The sequence below is a fragment of the Lactuca virosa genome, chromosome 2 (assembly GCF_052849685.1).
Source record: "Lactuca virosa cultivar CGN04683 chromosome 2, Lactuca_virosa_CGN04683_v6, whole genome shotgun sequence".
Lineage (NCBI taxonomy): Eukaryota > Viridiplantae > Streptophyta > Magnoliopsida > Asterales > Asteraceae > Lactuca > Lactuca virosa.
The window spans coordinates 144,425,436-144,430,962 of record NC_136427.1 but is presented as its reverse complement, the minus strand read 5'-3'; positions in this window follow the sequence as shown (position 1 = coordinate 144,430,962).

The window sequence follows — 5,527 nt, the reverse complement described above, 5'->3', positions numbered from 1 at the left end:
TATATGGGTCCAATTAGGGTCCATTTAAGAGTTCTATGTTCATGATAGTTAAATTGGAAGCTTATTGGTCCATTAGGCCCAATAAGGAAATCCTAGTCCAAAATGGACTTAAACCGGGATTTCTAGGGCTTCCAATTCTTTGTTGACTATTTGCAGTGCTTTTATAAAGTGTTTGATGGAAGTTTTGTTGTTATTGAATAAGCATCATGCATGCTTTCACATTGTTGGTTTACAATTGTTATCATTGTTGTTGTTACAAAGCATCAAAATTCCTAGTTGTGACATCATCCCCCCGTTAGAGGGAATTTCGTCTCGAAATTCTTTTGAAAGCTAGATTTGAGAATGCGAGAACAGGTGAGGGTACTTCTGCTTCATTTGGTCTTCATGTTCCCATGTGAATTCCGGTCTGCGTCTCGCGTTCCATCGAACTTTCACATTCGGAATGCGACTCTGCTTAGTACGCTTCACCTCCCTGTCCATGATTTCGACTGGTTCCTCAATGAACAGGAGATTCTCGTTGATTTCGACTTCTTCTAATGGAATGATGAGAGTCTCGTCGGATAAGCACTTTTTCAAATTGGAAACGTGGAACACGGGGTGTACACTGCTGAGCTCAGCGGGTAGCTGCAGTCTATAAGCCACTGGACCGATTCGGGCAAGTATCTCGAAGGGTCCAATGTATCGAGGGTTCAGTTTTCCCCGCCTTCCAAAACGAATCACCCCTTTCCAAGGAGAGACTTTTAATAACACCCTATCCCCGACTCTAAATTCCAAGGGCTTTCGCCGTTTGTCAGCGTAGCTCTTTTGTCTGTCTCGTGATGATTGCAGTCGGGCCCTGATCTGAATTATCTTCTCGGTCGTCTCGCGTATGATTTCCGGTCCCGTTAAGGCATTGTTTGACGTTTGTCCTCTTGCTAGCTGGGTGTCTCCTACCTCAGGCCAACACAAAGGTGATCTACATTTACGCCCGTACAATGCTTCGAAAGGAGCGACTTTGATGCTCGAGTGATAGCTGTTGTTGTATGAGAACTCGATCAAAGGCAAGTGGGTATTCCACGATTTTCCAAAATCTATCACGCACGCGCGAAGCATATCTTCTAGCGTTTGAATGGTTCGCTCGCTAGGACCATCCGTTTGTGGGTGGTAGGCAGTGCTCATGTCAAGTTGTGTTCCCATAGCTTTCTGAAGCGATTGCCAAAAGCGTGACGTAAACCTACTATCTCTATCTGAGATGATAGATATGGGCACTCCGTGGAGTCTCATGATTTCTTTGATGTAGATTCTTGTCAGGCGCTCCATCTTGTATGATTCTTTTATTGGTAGTAAATGAGCGAATTTTGTTAATCTATCAACTATTACCCATATGGTATCCAAACCATCCGTCGACTTGGGTAGTTTGGTCACAAAATCCATGGTAATCCTTTACCATTTCCACTCGGGAATTACTGGTTGCTGTAGTAATCCGGAGGGCTTCTGATATTCCTCCTTTACTTTAGCACATGTGAGGCACTTGCTAACGTAAGTGGCAATCTCTGCCTTCATGTTAGGCCACCAATAATGTTGCTTAACATCCAAGTACATTTTGTCTGAACCCGGATGGAAGGAGTATCGCGTCTTGTGGGCTTCGTTCATGACTACTTCTCTGAATCCCCCAAGTATAGGGACCCAAATGCGGTTCATGAAGTAATTTGTTCCGTCTCCCTTCACTTCAAAGTTTTTCTCCATTCCACGCAACGCTTCGCGTGTTTTGTTTTCTGCCTTCATGGCATCGAGCTGGGCTGCCCTGATTTGAGAGGTTAGGTGGGATCGAATGGTTATGGAGAGAGTCTTCAAACGACTATTCGAGTATTCTTTCCGACTCAAGGCATCAGCTACCACGTTAGCCTTGCCTGGGTGGTACTTGATTTCACACTCATAGTCGTTCAGCAGCTCAACCCATCTTCGTTGCCTCATGTTCAACTCCTTTTGGTTCAAAATGTGCTGGAGACTCTTGTGGTCGGTGAAGATGGTGCACTTAGTACCATAAAGGTAGTGCCTCCAAATCTTCAGGGCGAAGACCACTGCTCCCAGTTCCAGATCATGAGTGGTGTAATTTACCTCATGCGACTTTAGTTACCGGGACGCATAAGCTATCACCTTTCCACGCTGCATGAGTACACAGCCTAAACCCTGATTTGACGTATCACAGTAAACTATAAAGTCTCCTGTTCCTTCTAGTAGTGACAGCACCGGCGCACTGCAGAGTGCTTGTTTCAGGGTCCGGAATGCAGCTTCTTGCTTGTCCGTCCATTCGAAGGGTACGCCCTTTTGTGTAAGCGAGGTAAGTGGCTTTGCTGTTTTGGAGAAGTTTTGAATGAATCTCCTGTAGTAGCCTGCGAGGCCTAAAAATTGGCGAATATCGGTAGGTGTTGTTGGGATCGCCCATCCTTCGATGGCTTGGATTTTAGAAGAATCCACATGAATTCCTTCCTGACTAACAACATGTCCCAAAAAGTTTACACTACGGAGCCAAAACTCGCACTTAGAGAGTTTTACGTATAACTTTTCGGTTCACAGGGTTTCCAGGATTTGTCGGAGATGTCGTCCGTGTTCTTCCTCGCTTCGAGAATAGACGAGGATGTCGTCAATGAAGACGATGACAAAGTTATCGAGGAACGGTCGGCAAATTCGATTCATTAGGTCCATGAATGCGGCAGGAGCATTCGTTAGACCGAAGGGCATTACGACAAATTCATAATGTCCGTAACGAGTTTGGAAGGCGGTTTTAGGAATATCCTCCTCCCGGACTTTGAGCTGGTGGTATCCAGATCGCAGATCTATCTTTGAGAAGTAACTAGCTCCTTGGAGCTGGTCAAATAGATCGTCGATTCGCGGAAGTGGATAGCGGTTTTTGATGGTAAGCTTATTAAGTTCCCTGTAGTCGATACACATCCTGAAGGTACCGTCTTTCTTCTTGACAAAGAGAACCGGAGCTCCCCAAGGTGAGAAGCTGGGTCGGATGAATCCTTTGTCCAAAAGCTCGCTGAGTTGACTGGACAAATCTTGCATCTCCGTAGGAGCCAATCTGTACGGTGATTTGGCGATGGGAGTAGCTCCTGACACTAGATCAATTCGGAACTCGACTTGTCTTTCTAGGGGTATCCCCTGAAGATCCTCCTGAAAGACATCCGGGAAATCACAAGCCACAGGGATGTTTCGAATATTGATCTCTTCTTTGGACTTATCCACTATATGAGCTAGAAACGTCAAGTCCTTCTTTCGTAGGTACTTTTGTGCCTTAATGCACGAGATGAGACGAAGGTTCGTGCTGGGTTTGTCTCCGTAAATAGCTAGGGTTTCGTGATTTGGGAGATAAAGGCGAACGGCCTTCTCGTGACACATAATTTCAGCATGGTGGGGGCTTAACCAATCCATGCCGATAATCACATCGAAACTCCTAATGGAAACAGGCATTAAGTTTATTTGAAAGACGTGATGATTTAAGGTCAGGGTACATCCGATGTAGATTTACCCAGTATATTCTGTTTTCCCGTTAGCCATTTCCACCATGAAGGTTTCATTAAGCTTCTGGGGTTGTTGTTTTAATAAGTTTTTGAATTTATATTCCTCACAAAACTTCGTTCTGCCCCGGTATCAAATAGGATGCATGCATAAGTGTGGTTTAGGAGAAACGTACCGGTAACAACAGCGGGATCCTGAACCGCTTCTCCCTGACCCATAGCTAGCACCCTTCCTGTTCCTCCATTCCCAGGGTTGTTGGTGTTGGGGCATTTTCGACGGATATGCCCAGTCTTTCCACATCCATAACAGGTGGGGCTTGATCATGTGTTATTGCCGCTATTCTTGGTGTTGTTGTTGTTGCTGTTGTTGTTGTTGTTGCAGTTGTTGTTGTTCCCTTGTTGTTGGTTCTGTGGAGGATAGGTCCTGCAATACCTTACTGTGTGACCCTTCCGATTGCAACTGGTGCATTGCATTTCCTTGCATTCGCCGTTATGATGGAGACTGCACTTGTTGTATTTTGGGAGATTCCCAGAATATTGCCTAGGAGTGCTTGGATTAGCTGAGGCTGGAGCATGTGGTGTGGAGGGTACTTGGGTGGTTGCAGCGTTGACTGTCATTGTTTGTTTCTTATTTGTCGACTCCGAGCCTTGTCTCCCTTTTCTCTTGTTGTTCTTTCCTTTCTTGTTGTCACTCTCCTTCTTGCCTTCACTTTCCACTGGCTTCTCGCCCTTCTTGTTGTTGTGGTCGTATAGTTTCTTGGCCAACCTCTTGGCATTGTCGAAGGTTTCAGGCTTTGTAGCGATTACATTTCCTTGAATTGGGGAGGTCAATCCCCAGATGAATCGTTCGATTTTCTTTCCTTCTGACGTAATCATGCCAGGGCACAACAATGACAGCTCGCTAAACCTTGATATGTATGCATCAATATCAGAGTTTCGGACGGTGAGATCCCACAGCTCCTGCTCCATTTTCTGAATTTCGCCACGAGGGCAGTACTCAGCCACCAACATTTCCTTCAACTCCGTCCATGGCATAGCGTTAGCTACGGGGAGAGTCATGGCCTCTACATGTCCATTCCACCAAGTGAGAGCTAGGTCAACGAATGTGCATGCGGCGAACTTCACTTTCACCTCCTCGGAACATTCACATATCTCGAATACCGATTCCACTTTTTCCATCCACCTCTTTAGGGTTATCATTCCACCCGTGCCATTAAAGGTTCGTGGCTTGGCGTTGGTGAAGTCCTTGTAGGAACATGTTCTGGTAGGTCCATGATTTGTTCCATTGTTCGAACTCCCAGCCCCTTGTCCATTGACTCCACCATTGTTCCCTTGCTGGATTTGTGCCATGGCTGCAGTAACTGCAGAAGATACAGCTGCTTGGAATGCAGCTGAGTTGACTTCAGGTGGGGTTGGTCCGGGGTTTCCACGGGTTGGTCGTTGGGGCATCTTTCTGTCATGGAACGGAAAGATGTTGAGTGCCTATGATTTTTGTGAGATTGTGGTCCTATAAACTAGGTGTATTGCATGAACTTAAGTGGTTTCACAAATTAGCATACAATCATGTATATATAGCACATAGCAGATCACGACATCACAATAGGACACATAAAACTTTTCATTAATATTATCCGAATTTTTGATACCTGAAAATTTTGCTCAGAAGAGCATACATAAGTGGTGCAAGTTCGGCAGCGTAATGGCTCTATGAGTAGTGTAATCACTTAAACATAGAGTCGATGGTACATAGCATAGATCACCTAAGCATAATACTAAAGATAGATATGACTAGTCCTAACAATCCGAGATGCGTTTGCCGGTGGTAGATATGGTCATATACCGAAATGTTGTGCCAACAACTGGGCCATCTCGGTCATTTCTCCAATGACTTCATCTCTTTCCTGTCCTGCTTGCACCGCGCGTGCCTCCATAGCGAATAGTTGTTGCCGTAGAGCAGCAATCTCAGCCTTCGGAGAGCGATTCTCCCTTGCGGGATTTCTCGGTGGGGCGGGGTGATCCTGCTGCAT